Source organism: Colias eurytheme, chromosome 21 (genome assembly GCF_061535395.1).
Source record: "Colias eurytheme isolate Ceu_HAF_F1 chromosome 21, ilColEury1 Martin Lab GWU primary, whole genome shotgun sequence".
Lineage (NCBI taxonomy): Eukaryota > Metazoa > Arthropoda > Insecta > Lepidoptera > Pieridae > Colias > Colias eurytheme.
Window position 1 is genome coordinate 2775784 of NC_143000.1, and position 16337 is coordinate 2792120.

At 31.9% G+C, this 16337-nt stretch overlaps 3 non-coding genes across 3 annotated transcripts; all 3 read left to right on the forward strand.

The window, feature by feature from the left end:
* The first annotated feature begins 5517 nt into the window (after positions 1-5517).
* On the forward strand, positions 5518-5590 carry TRNAR-UCG (transfer RNA arginine (anticodon UCG)). The gene has a single exon. It is a non-coding gene; the product is annotated as a tRNA-Arg (tRNA).
* A 4940-nt stretch (positions 5591-10530) lies between these two features.
* Positions 10531-10603, forward strand: TRNAR-UCG (transfer RNA arginine (anticodon UCG)). The gene has a single exon. It is a non-coding gene; the product is annotated as a tRNA-Arg (tRNA).
* Positions 10604-11945: 1342 nt separating this feature from the next.
* Positions 11946-12018, forward strand: TRNAR-UCG (transfer RNA arginine (anticodon UCG)). Its single transcript has one exon. It is a non-coding gene; the product is annotated as a tRNA-Arg (tRNA).
* Positions 12019-16337: the final 4319 nt, after the last annotated feature.

Below are 16337 nucleotides of genomic sequence, written 5' to 3' on the forward strand. Positions count from 1 at the left end.
AGGGTTGGTTTACTCGCTGAGCGTTCTGATTGGCTAATAAAGGTTAGTCGACCAATCAAAACTCCCGCTACTTAACGAAATATGCACGATTGGGGAAAAAGGCTATAATATGCACTAACGCCGTAATTAGAGAGTTTTATGCATTTGCATATGCAAATATGCAAATGCATATAATCCGATGTCTAATGATAACTATACAGTACTGTGCAAGTACCGTGTCCGCTACACAGCCGGGAACACATTGAGGTTTTAAAGAACATAATATTTGCTAACCGTTTATGCTGCCCTAGTACCCAATGTTTTGATTACAGGTGGCGCACGCTTGTTGTGAACCTGATAGGAAAGAGACGCTCTATAAAAAGTGTTTTCTTTATTGTTATTAATGTAAACAGTACGAAAGTTTTTAAACAATTTGTTTATAAAACATAAGTTCCCGTACAACATATATGTATTTCTTAATACTGGAAAAACATTTTTTGATTTTCTTGAAAAGAATCACAGATCACAGAAACTCTATGAAAAGAATGCTATGCTTGTATCATACAACAACGGTTTAACATTATTGTCGCGTCGCGTCCCTTCTCCAAAAACATAAAAGCTGTTCGATTAATAGTATCTATGATTTAAGAGACTTTAAAACAAATCCATTAAAAGTAGGTTAAAAATAACAATGCGACCCAGGTGCAATAATGTCAAGGTATTATAATGAAATGGCTTGCACAGTGCACTATCTGACAGTTTGCTAGTAAACCCCGTCGCCCTGTCACACCCCCTTGGACAATAGATAATGGATATGGCTTACACTGTTTGTTTTATACGAGTTCTTATGTTACAGTTTTAACGATAGTCTTTGACCGAGTTGGAAAAAAGTTTACCAATTCATTTGGCCTTAAGGGCATAAGACATTTACCGATTTCAATTTGTGTTTAAATAATATTGCAGAAAGTTTTAACTGAATGAACAATTGAGAAAATGGTAGCGAAAATTGAAAAAACCTTTTTTTGATAATTATTTTATTCTCGCGCATTTGATGATTTCTGCGAGGATAGGAAAACGGCTGCCTTATTGCTCTTAGTAAACATTTTTATTGAAAATGTTAAATACCTACACAATATAATCTATGTTACAAAAATAACACACACTTATTGTAAATTAACTAATAGTTTGTTACTTTACAAAGGCTCATAAAGTTCATTCTTCCTATAAACAAACAAGATAATCAAATTAACAATACTATATCCACAGACATGTCTGTGACTATATCCCTTACAAATACCCGCAATTCATCGTAAAAATGAAACGAATTTCGACTAGCCGTCAGCGATGTTGACACAGAGACGTGACCTCCGAGGCCCAAGGACGATCTCAATCCATTCTTCTCAAACTAACGGTTAACCTTCGCGCTGGCCTTACTTCCTGGTACTATTTCTGAGCTCTTAGGGAAACATAAGATGCTTGAGGCTTTTGTTGAATAAATAATTTGGCAAATGGACCCTTAATCTCGTAAAATGAAGCAAGGCCATCAAATACTGAAAATGTGTTTTACGCACAATGTTCAATTCATCAAGTTATTATATGAATAGTTAAGTAAAAGAGATTTTGATTATGTAGGTATGTATAACGATGCGAGAGCAACACAGAGAAAAAAAATCTTAAAATTAGGTATTTTTATATGAATATTCAAAAATAAGTAGGTAGAAGTTATTTACACCATTTTATTAATCATGATACCCGGGGAAAATCACACATGTCAGAGTTTTGTTTTTTTCCTTCAATTACATACTTGTTTGCATTAAATTATACTAAAACGTGAATAAAATTAATGGGTTTTCGCACGTGAAATGGTCACACGTCTTTAGTTTTTATTGAATTATGGAGGGACATAATATTATCAGGTTTAAGTGTTTATAAACAAACTTAAAGAAATGACGTCAATGAAAAAGTTACATGTTTGGTTGAATTTCTATTCGGGTTACTGATTATATTAATTACTAGCGGTCCGCCCCGGCTTCGCCCGTGGTACACATTTACGTTTTCTCTACATAATAACCATCCTCGTACTTCAAGGAATATAATAAAAAAAGAATTATCGAAATCGGTTCAGCCGTTCCCGAGTTATGCGCTTACCAACACATTTTGCGATTCATTTTTATATATAAGAAGATTACATATGCGTAGTTATATGTTTATCTTATACATACTTACAACCGAGTAAATAAACATTATTTCTTGCCTTTACTTGCCAAAAGATGTTTACCAAATTGAAATAAAAATATTTTTTACCATAAAATCTGCTCTTCCATTAACAATATTATTTGGGAACTTAAATACAACACAAATGTTATTTATGTTATTTAATATTTATCTTATCTGCAATTAAAATAATTGCTTGAATTATCTTAAATATCTCAAACAATGAATTTACAAGCATCGAATAATATTTAGGTTACAGTTTAAATTAACTACGAATTTTGAGCTCAGCTTATGAAACTTAATCCCCGAAATTGGTCCGTTCCCTAACCTTTGTGATATTGGGTCGTTTGAATAATTAATATTCACAATTCGGATTAATAATTGAAATTCTAAGTATTCATAACAGAAATAATAACAATTGCTTTTATACGAGTTTAATGATTCTCGTGATTTGTGTATTAAAATAAATAGTATTTTATTAGATTTGTTTGTTTTGTTTATTTATAGATTTCAGGATTATAAATATGTATTAGAAATTTCAATTTGGTCATTCTTCAAAATCATTGCACCACCCTTTCATCGGAAATAACTTACCTAACTTTTTTAATGTGATTATTTTTCCGACCCAAATATCGACCAATAGAATTGCACCATTCGACGTCACGTGGTACAACCTACATGGTATTATACTGATAATTTTTTGAAAATTTTCTCTGGTCGTTGACGTCAAACTGACAGGTTGAATTCAATTGTGAAATTATTGGCCGACATTTGGGACGGAAAAATAATCTCCCGAATACCACACGAGCTTCAAAATTATCTGGCATTTCCCTCAAGGTTCCCTGCAAACAAACAAAGTCGTCAAGTTTTTCAGGAAAAATCACTCGCGCTTCGTGCTCGTGATTTTTTAAACTTGACTAAAAACTTGACTCCTTCATTTGTTTGCAAGTTGCAACGAACCTATCGGAAAATACCCGATAATTTTGAAGCTCTTGTGGTATTATAAGTGATAATTTACAAAAAAATGCAAACTACATTTAAAATTTAAATATACTATCTTATATTATACTAGCTTTCCGCCCGCGGCTTCGCCCGCGTTTTCAAAGAAAAACCCGTTCCCGTAGGATTTCCGGGATAAAACCTATCCTATGTCCTTTCTCGGGTATCAAAATATCTCTATACCAAATTTCATGCAAATTGGTTCAGTAGTTAAGGCGTGATTGAGTAACAGACAGACAGACAGACAGAGTTACTTTCGCATTTATAATATGTATTAGTATATTAGTATTAGTATGGATTATTCGTGCTAACAGAATTACTGAGTTACTGCCATGTATATTGTATAAAATTCTATCTACTTATTCCATTTTTCGTGAGAAAGTAATTAATACCTAATCGTTAAAATAATAATTATCATTTTAATATTAACCGTTAACTTTAATTTTATCGCATTATGATCCTCCACGAGTATAGTAAGTACATAAAAGGATTAAATTATTATTTACTGCTATATACTTTTGTATGTAATCAAAATACAATTTTTAGTAGGTAGTTGAAATTATAGTTTCTGTGTAAAGTTCAAAAATACCTATATGGATTGACTGCAGGTCCAATACAAATGTTTGAAGTTGCGGTTTCAAATAACCCTATCCTGCTGATAGAGAGAATTAGGAGCGTGGGGTCCGTACACCTAATCTGTGACGCCCCAAATTTGTGATACCCAGGGTTGATGACATATTTGGCCAAGTAATGGAGATCCAAAAACCCCTGTACAAACAGTCTTGTTAATCTTGTTATTATAATCGTTAGAAATAGATAAGTAATTTGATTACAACAATGTTATAAATCTTAAACATGATCTTAACTAAAAGCAAAATTTAATTATTTGGCAAAAGAATGTTGTTAAAGTTTGAAAGATAGTTTCAAGACTTGCTAATAAAGTCACCTTTCTTTTTTTGAAACTCCCGATCACTACTAAAGTTTGGTACTGACGGTGTTAGCCATCTAATAGCTGATAGCAATTAGCATATTAACACTTTTTTACTTATTTTCATTCATTTCTTGTAATTTTAACTAACAGATAAACTGAACAAATTATAAGTATCTTATCCAAATGTAGCGAAATTGGCTTTACCTTAACAACTCTGAAAGGAAATATAAAATACCTAACCAAAAATGCCCAAAACAAAAAAGAAACGAAAGCTTTGCCCAAAAAAGTTCCACTGCGTTGTGAACAACTTTGCAATGATGACGTAACAATTTTACTAGGAACACAGAGTGCAGTGAGAGGTTAACAATAGAGATGGCTCATGGCATTCCGAACCTTTTGTCTCCGTCGTACAATTTGCGCTCGAACATAGACCTTGTTCCAATGCAATATGGTGCGTAGAAATTTTTGTATTCGTGCGTAGTCTTGGGAACGGTTACCATAGCAACCGTGACGCTGCGCTATGTTAACTATATTATCTTTATTGTGGTAGGCAATAGTCAAACAAATTTCAACTTTAACAACTCCATATAAAGGCTACGTTTGCAGATTTTGTCTACTTTACGTACTCTCCAGTATTTTATGTATTCCTGGTATAAGTATGAAACTAGTTGGGGGACGTGTTCGATCATTGTTCCCCGTTTTTATTCATCCAGCTTTTTGCAAAATAGATTGTATCAATTGTGTCTGCGTTAATTTCATCTCGAAATCTGAAAATATTTTCGTGACAGAAAACAAAAATAATCTTAAAAAAGTTTAGTTAAGTAAAAAAAATTCTGTAAAATTTCTCTACATTTTTTTTGATGATAAGTCAATTTTCAAACAATTTATTTTTCATCTGTTTTAAACTGACTTAACTTTTTCAACTTTTCTAAGAAAGTAGAGCAAAAATAAGAAAATATATCAGCCGTTTTGTTTACATTAGATTTAAACATTTATGAAGTTTAAAATGTAAATTTTTCAAAAACGTTACAAAGTCAATGCGTTTTATCGAGTTTAATATATTATGATGATAAAAAAAAATATCATCGTTATGTCGTTATCGAATCAATTTGACACTACCAATTGTACAATGAAACAACCAGCGCCACCCCACTTTGCGGTTTTACGGCAATTGTTAGGGACAAAGGAACGATATTTCCTCTACTAGGACGACATGAGTTCGCTGGATGTGTACAATAGGCATTTATCGTGTTGACGGATGTTCACACATCATGCAATGTGCGGTACTGCGCCTAGCAAGGTCGCTAGGCGAATAACCTCGTGACGTGGCATGACGTCACAGCGGGAGGCTCGGTCTGTGGAAAACGATGCCCTATTTCGTCTTAAAGCACAACGACCGTGTGGCCTAATGGATAAGGCGTCGGACTTCGGATCCGAAGATTGCAGGTTCGAGTCCTGTCACGGTCGAATAAGATCAATTTTTTCCTTAATTTTAGACAATTATTCAGGTACCTTCTTCTTTAGTAAATTCAAAATGCTATGCTCTTTCTAACAGACTTTATACACAACTTCACTTTTTGCATAGGATTTGTGTTGATCAATAATTGATGATAAAATCACTAGATAAATATGACATTTAATAATTTGCACCTTATTTAGAGGCACTTAAATATGTAATTACTCATTGAATTTTATTATTATTAGCATTAGTTTTATAAACATACCACAGTAAGGATCACGTGTGGTCACATGATTAATCCTTTATCTCCTCGTGTGGCTTGGTAGAGAAAGGTACTTATAAGGGGGCGTTCAAAAAATTGAAAAAAAAAATACCTTACGTAATTTATGGACGCCCCCTAACTGTGGTAATTGTATACAACACGCAGTATTATTTTAAAATATTAATCGGTGATGGTTTGTTGACTCGGTCATAATAAATATATAATATATTATTAAGTAAACTAAATTAGCTTAAGAAGGTGAATATTGGATAACATAAGGTAAGAACCAGCCCTCATAAGCTGTAAGCATTAGGTAATTTATTTCTTATGAAAACCTCTTTGGTTTTTTCTTTATATTTTATTACAAAATTCTTTAATAGTTTCAAAAATACCAACCTCAGAATGGTATCTATGTAAGATCCTTTTTCTTCACAAATGAGGTCACTACAATAGTTATAACTTATCGCAAGATTAATTACATCATGGTTTGAGATTATCTACACATAGGTATATCATACCCTTAGATCATTAAGTAATGGATAACACACGCAGGCGTTTCCCCTTTTGCCGAGGTATAAGATTATTCGAATCGAAAAATCTTATGCTTTCATAAAAACTACTTGCGTAATCGATTACGAACACTCTGCGTATTCGTAAAACATCGAAAGGACGTCTGCGAGTGCTCCGCTAAAAATGCCGTTTTGCACTGTCATGTCTTGCAGAAGCAATTCAAACATGTCGAATATTAAAAAAGATGGAATAACCTTTCATTTGTGTATATTTTTTTATTTTTTTAACGTACATTTCTAATTAAATGCAATTTCTAATAATCGTCGATGTATCGTTTAGCGATATGATCAAGACAAATAATCGAGTCATGTGTTTACTCGATCATTGATGCGGCTTCACGAGACTATCATGGAAAGAAAATATACAAATTTAATCTTTATGAACTAAGAGATAAAGTTGAATTTAAAACGCGATATTGAACCGCATTCCCCACGAGACTATAAAGTGATGTAGCGAGACTATCTTGAAGAAAAAATATACAAATTTAATCTTTATGAACTAAGCGATAAAGTTGAATTTAGAACGCGATATTGAACCGCACTCCCCACGAGACTATAAACTGATGTAGCGAGACTATCTTGAAGAGAAATTCAAATTTAATCTTTATGAACTTAGTGATAGAGTTGAATTTAAAAAATCGTCGCTGAAAAGGTCGTAAATTTTTACGACTTTCTTAGTGACGGACTGCTTTTAACTTGAACGTCGATAAAAAAATATTTTTCTAAGTATAATTTGAAATGAGATGAGAATTAATCTTTATTATATTACAATTTTACACAACTGCATAAAAAGGAGTATAATGTTTATTTTGTAAATCTTGTATATATTTATTAAAATTTACGCTCGGCTACTTTTAACTGGCAGAACATTTTAATCGTACGGAACCCTTCGTGCGCGAGTCCGACTCGCACTTAGCCGTTTTTTTGTAATGTTAATCTTGTAACCTTTCTATTATGTAATTTGTTTATATGTATGTATTAATATTGCGTATATTTCAGATTTACAAAAAATCGAATTACAATTTTTATTATATCTGTAGCGACACCTTGGTACAGAAATAAAAAAAGACGGGTTGCACTCCGGGAGTGCCGGGAGAAGTGAAAACTTGATTATTAACGTTGAGCATGTTTGATATCCATCCGTCTTACGCTTTTTCGATCAGGTCACGTGTCCTGACGCGAGTTTAAGATTTTATACCCAACGCCGCTAAAGAAGTTTTCACTTCAAAAAAAAGACAGGTTGCACTCCGGGAGTGCCGGCAGAAGTGAAAACTTGATTATTAACGTTCAGCATGTTTGATATTTTGGAATGGTATCCGTCTTACGCTGGGAATATAAGGGCTAAAAAAAAGTCTGTCGTCACCTGACGCGAGTTTAAGATTTTATACCCAACGCCGCTAAAGAAGTATTCACTTCAATAAAAATTTCTGTACCGATATTTATTTTATTGAATATAATATGTGATGTGTTGAATAAATACATATTCAAATACAAATAAAATGGCGTTTTATTGTTTTTTCGTATGCATATAATAATGATGAAAACGTTAAAAATGACCTATGTAGTATTTTTTATGAATATAATATTAATGTTATTTTTAATTTCAACAAAATTATTATTTTTGTAATATCGATATGGTTACATCCCTTTAGAGCGATTGTATTATTACGTATATGTACAGAGATTTTTCTGTGTAATCGATGTATGTGTGCAAAAACATGCTAGTCTGCCAATTTTGTATTAGTTTGAGTTTGTAAAGACACAAATTATTTTTGTGAATGTGTGATTGTTTTTCAAAGTGTGAGTTACCCTCCCCGCACCAAAATCGGCAGAAAGTAAAAAGGCTTATTAGACCACCCAATTTTTAGGGACCCTAACCCTAACTAAGAGTGGTGTAATAAGACTTAGGGAGTTAGTGTCCCGATTTAGGGCGATCGGGTCTGCCCGATCTGCCTAGCTCCCTAAGCGCCCTGCAGATTGGGTGATGTAATAACGTTTAGGGCGGTTAGGGAGCTCAGTTGCCGCGCGACTGTTGCGTGGAGTGGCTGCTTTTGTATGTAAGGTGTCACCAAACTTCCCTACTACAGGTTTATATAACTTAAAAGGGAAGTTCCAAATGTTTGTGATCACACCGCCATGTTAACAAATAAATAAATTGTTTAAATCAATTGTTTATTTAATTGTTTTAAAACTCAACAAGTGTTCAAATTGTTCTGCACCTACTCTAATTAATTCATTAAAACTCCCGGTTCAAGCACGCTTAGTATTTGCATATTTGAAAGCTTTTCACGTAACCGCAAATACTCTTTCACCCAGATCTTTCTCTTCTTTTTTAATATTTGTTATTGCGTCAACGGTTGCCACTGCTACAGCAACTTTTTGAAGTTTCGATACTGACGGCGGCATAATGTAAAATGCAACAATACGTTTATCTCTCTAGACATTCGCGTATAAACTGAGTTAGGGCCCAATTCGCAGAGAAGTGTAATAAGCGCCACACTAACTAGGGAACACGCCCACCCTAGATGCAGGGCCCTTCATATCGGGTAGTGTAATAAGCCTTTTAGTTAGAACATTTGCCAGCGTGCTCCATCCATTACTTAATGATCTAAGATCATACCTTAATAAGAAGGTTAAATGTGTAATAAAAAGGTCCTGGTATCAAGGATGCAGTTCGAGGGAATACAGAAATGCGTAGATGCAGTCTACATAAATAAAAGAAAGAAGATAATCAGGTACTATAGCGATAGTGTAATTTGTTTTATTATTTATTTTATACATTTGTTTTGCAAGCCTATATTTTAGCATCAAATTGAATGTCTACGTGAAAATATAACTTTCAATTGTTTTGAGGAAAAATTACATAATATATAGGTATTTTATGAAATTTCTGAGATCATCATAACTATTTCGTAGTTTTGAGATTACAGAATGCAAGCGGTAGCAAAAATAAAGAAATTAATTAAAGATCAAAAGAATTATGATATTTCTTGTCTTGTTAGAAATTGATAATAATCAATTTCTAACCGTTGATGAAATAACATTAAAATTACTTACTACAATATAGTTAAGTTTTATTGTGTTTATTAATTTGTGTTATTTTTTTTATCAATACACTTTTTTCAATAAAAATCAAATCAATAAAATAAGTTAGATAGTTATATTTTATATGTATCTAGTTGTTATGAATTTTTGAAACTTCTTGGTTGTTTATAAATTTAAATCATTATATTTATGGGCATTAATCTATTAAGAATGATACTTAAATTACATAACTTTGAAATATTGCATACTAGCTTACCGCCCGCGGCTTCGCCCGCTATTTCAAAAACCTAATAAATGATATACTAAAACCTTCCTCTTAAATTACTCTATCTATTAAAAAAATCCGCATCAAAATTCGTTGCGTAGTTTTAAAGATTTAAGCATACAAAGGGACATATTATAGGGACAGAGAAAGCGACTTTGTTTTATAAATATTTAGTAAAAACGAAGATATATCAAAAAATAATAAAAAGGAATTAGCAACAAACGTTATGCAATACAAATACATATTCGCATATTCAAAATCCACCTTCTAAGGTCAATTTAAAAATAATTTTGGTTATTGAAAAATATGGTGCAATCGAAATTGCTCTGCTTACTTCTTTTGAGGTTTGAGTATTTGTAGGTCTTAAAATACATGTAATTTGGTATTTATTGTTCTTATCTATAAAATATAATTTTTGTACAGTTATATTTGTACATGTATTAACAATCTCTAGTATAATTAGATAGTAGGAATAACTATGGTTTGTATTTAATCGAGATAAAGGCAATTAAAGAAGAAATATTTTTTTGTTTATAAACATTAGTTTTTCGTGAAAACAAGAATATGAAAGTTTTACACAATAATACTTACTAACTACTAAATTACAGGTTTTAAAGTATCTTTATTTAAACCGTATTTCGATAAATACTGGTCTGTTTTAATTTGATTCACACCTTTTTTTGGTGGCAAACTTTCGCTTTTACTTTTAAAATCACTTCCCAAAGTCAACAGCTCTTTCCCAAAATTTCGGGTATTCTCATTTTAATGTATTTATCTTTATAACGACATTTTAGCACCTCAGACATCGACCGTGTGGCCTAATGGATAAGGCGTCGGACTTCGGATCCGAAGATTGCAGGTTCGAGTCCTGTCACGGTCGGGAAATTCTTTTTTCTATTTTGTTTTGAAAATCGCGTTAATACAATGGAAATACCACGTGCTTAATAATTGATTACTACTGTTTCATAAATTCAATTTAATTTATAAAATTAATGTACCTAATCTATATTTTTTGCAACAAAATTGCCAATAAGAGTGAAATTCTTTTCTATTTTCTTACATATTTTTTTAAATACATTCCTATCTAGTTTATTTTATATATCAATATAATATATATGGAAACAATAGGCTCAAGATATTGTAGTCAATAGTTTGTAGTCCGTTGTGCAAGTCGGTGTATACTTTCTTCAATTAGGGATGTATTCACATAAACTTTTTGACTAGACCATAATTTTACGGTACTACGTAGAGGTGTAATGAGATTAAAATATAAACAGTTAATAATCATTTCTCTTGAAACTAACCTTTAAAATGTTTATTAATTAATTATTATTTAAGGATTTTATATTTTCTATTAAGAAATAAAATTAATGGCCTACATTTGTAGCAGCTGATGTCAATGTACGAAAATGCACCCTGGTGTAGAATATGCGGGAATGAAAAAGCAATATTGTTTGCAGGCTACGAAAGTTTTTGTCAGTAGTTCAATCTGAATCTTCATGCTAAGAGCCTAAAGTTCATATTTTAGTATTAATGGAAACAGGGGCTCGACATTGCACCCTCTTTCCAACGTATTCGGGGTGTCCCACCTTCTCGCTGGTCATGCTCTCCTAGTCCCCATTGTTTTGGTTTTGTGCCAAATGTACTTTCTCAGGCCCTTTTTTTATTTTTCGTTTTTTATTATTATTGTATTTCTTTTTCTTGACAACGAATTATGGTAATTTTGCTATCTCAATATTCAAAACACCACAAAAAATACAAGACTTTGGATTTTGGTCCTAACCTTCGTCCTAAAATAATATTAATTTAAGCAACTACAGCAGAAAGCTAGTTAGTTACTGGGCTTCAAAACTAGGACATTGATTCATTTGATTGTTACTTTGAATAATGAATAATAATACTCAAAAGATCATAATTAATACACTTATTTACTTTTTGTTACAATGGTACTTACGTTTTAAATTTTATAATTTTTACTTTCTCGATCACAGAATAATTATTCATTAAACATCGCTATTAGTTGAGTGAAAATTATTTTTATTTGCTCGTGTTAATTATAAAGTTTCTATCGGAAGTTATTATATAAATAAATAAGTACACATTGTGTTTTAATATAACCTATATTTTTTACAGGTATTTGATATTTCCCATACTATGTAAGGTAGAAAATTCTTAGGCACTAGGTGTTAAAATTGCATCTATTTTTAGAACATCCCAAACAAGACCGTGTGGCCTAATGGATAAGGCGTCGGACTTCGGATCCGAAGATTGCAGGTTCGAGTCCTGTCACGGTCGATATCAGCTTTTTGCGAAAAACTCATTTACACGCTTTATATTAGCTTCACCTGTATGTTTGTAAGTTTGTAACCGACTTCTTTGGGCGCGATTTTGACCCACTTTAAACGGCCAAATTTCGTTCAAACTTTGTAGATTTATTTAGGACCGATGACAATACACTAATTTGATAAAATAAAAAATAGTTAAAAAAGAATAAAAAACACGCGTTTTATAGAAAACCGAACTAAAAGCGTGTTTTTTAGTTTTTTTAATCTATTATTATTTTCATAAAAATCCTCGTGATTATTACGTTTTATTTTCACAATGAGTCCGATGTGCAAAAAGGTAGCAACCTACAAAAAAAGCTGGAAATAATATGTATGTACATATTATGCCTATCGACATATAATTACAATATCTACGATGTTTATTTTTAAAAGAATTGCAAATACGTCCTTTCATATAAAAATTATTCTGATTTACTGCGTAGAAATATTATCCTTTGAAATCCTATTACACATTTTGAATGTGAAACTTGATTATACGCAACATTAAAATTATAAGATTTCCCAAGCATTTCTTTCTTTTATGTACCAAAGAAATGAATAACCACTTTGTTAGGTTTCCTAAGAAAGTATAAAATGGCAATGACCTTTCTGAATTTGTTATTATATCCCATGAGTGTAAATGCGAGAAAATGAAGATAAAATTAACCCTTGTCTGATGTCTACTTGGGTGGAAATTTATAGTCTATGCTTAGTGTCATTTTTATGATGAGATAATAAAAAGCTTCAAATAGATGTACACGAAATACCTAGACAGAATAAAATAAGTATTGTATTATGGAGACTTGAGTCAAATACTGTTTCAGCTATGCGTACCTAATTTGTTGTATTTTTCGTTTTTATTTAAAGGGTTCAAGGTTCAAGGGGTCAACAGTGTGAGTTCTACCTAAAAGTTATGTTATGTGATCAATGTAATAATATTATTAGCTTTGGTTGATTCCATATTGTTGTTTCATATTTTCTATAATACAAGTAAATAATTTTTTCCTCAAATTGATCTCATAATGTAAGGTCTAATAAACACTTTTTTGCAAAAAAATATTTTTTATTTCATCTCCTTAATAATTCATGCAATAAGGGGTTAAATATGCAAATTAAATTATTTAGCGAAGCTAAGCTATAATCGAGTTGAAATTTTAGTATTTTTGCTGCTTCTTCATGTTCTTGTGGTTTCAAAAAGTGTGAAGAAATTATCACTATAATTCTATTTTATCAGAGTATCATAAATGTATAAGAGCTATAAAGCTGAAGCAATGAACTTCGAAAAGAGAGCATTTAGTTTTATTACACCAGTGATAATAATATGCAGTATCAAATATCTTGGAAACAGTCTGAAGAAGGTGACTGTACGGGTAATAGTATTGAATTTTTTACGGTCCTACCGTAATGAGATCCGACTATTGTCAGACTGTTTTGGAGGTTCTAGTAGATGTTGGTCCTTCGGTTCTTTGAATTTTTTAAATACCCAGAAGTTTTTAACCTAATATTATAAAGATTTAGTGTTATGATTGTTGTTACGATTTAATGCGTTTTGCTAATAAGTTTATGAAATTAACTCGACCAATTTATTAACTCGACCAATTTAAAAACTTGGTTCCCCAAAAAAAAATCTATTTTTTACCTTAGTACCTAGGGTTAATTATAAATTATGTTTAAACGTTTTAATAACAAATAATATTAAAATTCCTTTAGACAATATTCACATCTGAACACTTAAAATAGGTATAATTGGTAGCGAAAGCTTAAAATAAGGAAAGCTTTTTTGAAAGCTTCTTTAAATCAACGTCATATATCATCGCCTACGATGTAACTGCAGCCAGAAAATAGATAAGACACAGACAGAAGGTAGTGTCAATTGTCAACTGAGTTAAAAACTAAAAATACATATTTTAAAAGCCATTTTCTTAGTTTTATATTGCTTTATTTTACCATTTACCAAAGGGAAATAGGATGCACATAAAACAATTTTCCGTAGCGTCTACATAGGTATTTATTATTTGTAAATATTATTGAGAAAATTACAATGAACGATAGAAATATTGAGCAAAAGCTTATAGGTAAAAAAATTGGTTGTCTGTAAAGTCGGTTTACTGACGATAGTTGAACGTGACAACGTCCGATTGTGCTTCTTTGTCACTCGTTCCGCGCTCTCGCTTGCACTTCAAGCCTTACATGGAACGCCTCAGAGCGAGGTAACGCCGCATAAGTCATGTTTTTTCGTGCGTGCAGCCGGCTCTATCGAATTAATCCCTCAGCCCCCGGAATCTCTGTAAATGTCAATGCGATACATAAAGATCGCAAAAAAACGAGTATACATTTTAATTTCACAAATAATGTCATTATAATAATATATCCCTTTTTGCAAGGGATACGTGGTTCAGAAAGCATTTTCGCAGACCAAGGTCGCATCAAAAGGGAATACATACAATATTGGTAATAACATCTCGAGCCTTATTAGAGTGGCCTCGAGCCGCCAATGCTAGGATCAAGGGTGGCCTTCGAGACATCATCCCCAAATATTTTGATAGTCATTTGATAAGGAAAAAGATGCTGTTGGAGTCATAAATATTAAGTTAATACCGCAATATGCTTTCTCCTTTTATAGTAGATGGTGTATGTTTTGTTTGTGATGTTTTTTTGTTCGATACACAGCCTGCAAACCAAAACAACAGGTACTAGGGCAGCACAGAATCGAAGTATTCTATGTCTAGACCAATACATTCATACTGAGTGAGGTTGGCTGAAAGTCTGAAACGCAGCTTTGTATATCAGACGTGTTTAGTTTTCACTTTTTTATAACTACTTTATTTACAATTAACAATATTTACTTATTCATCTCTTATAAAAATACAGCATTTCATACCACTTAGGTACCTAACGGTTTTTTTTAATTCACAGATAAAATAATACTACCTATACCGGTATAAGTACATACTTACAACAATATTTTCAATTGTCTACATAATAATATCATACATTTATAAAGTAAAAATACATAGGGTATATTCAATTTCTAATACTAGTTTAGGAAGTGCTTCAACAAACATAAGTTAAATACGTGTTTCCGTTTCAGTTCTGCGCACATTTTCTGCGTTCCGGTTGTTGTATATTTATTTATATTGCAATGCACATGTTTATAAAACAAGGTGAAAAGTCAAAACAATGTACCAGGATAGCATGGAATGTAAAGGGTTTGTTGAACTTCCATGTTCATTAATAATAATCGACATTGGAATGCTTCGTAATGGTAACTAGTCACGCAACATAATATTTGCAACAACACGGAATCATCATAATCCTCATTGGAGTTTGTTTTCTATGAACGTGTACACGTCTACAATATAAGGGCAATATTTATTTATTAATTGATTGTACACTTTAATAGTTGTACAAATAGGAAACCTTAGAACTACTTACAGAAAGAACAGAGTACAACTAATTTGGCGGCCTTATCACTTAATAGTGATCTCTAGCAGGCAACCACGGTAAAAGGTAACCAGAAACAAAAATATCACTATATATGTATATCTACTTAGATATACCTAGTTCATCACTAGATTAGAGTCGAATGCCTAACTCCTAAATTGTATGGGAGCCTGTAGTGACACATATCTGTTGATAGGAATTTTGTAGAGTCTGAAAAAATATTCTAGAAGGCCGAAATATATTTTATATTAAAAAATACACCAACAGCAGCTTGTGAATACGTCTTCCATAACAAAATAAAAGGAACCCGTTAGAGTCATAATAAATAAAAACAATGACTAATTAGTTAACTTGTTTAGAAAGCTTTTATGTTCCAATTTTCTAAACACTACTAGGAAATGTTTGACTATATTTAAGATGAAAGATAAGATTTATTACACGCAATTATGAGCTTTATTGTATTGAATATGTTGTGATCATTATAAAGATGTAGGTACAATTCGATAATGGTAGTCCTACGCACTATTAGAGTTCCGTACAAAGAGAGATAAGCGAAAATTGATATACATTTTATTTTGTTTGTATTCAAATATCAAACATGTCTTCTTTTCATCAAACAGGTAAAAATACTGTTTTCGTTTGTGAAAGTTCACCCATTTCTTTGATATCTATTCTTTTCCTTTTGCAAATATGTGAGAATAGATTTGGGATCATATTTTTCAAATATTTTTCATATTATGGAACACTATTCACATCTTTCATAATTCTGATATACTATTATTAAACTGTATGGCTAAAACCCCGAGCTAAAACCTAACAGATCTGTAGCGCTGCTCTATGCAATGC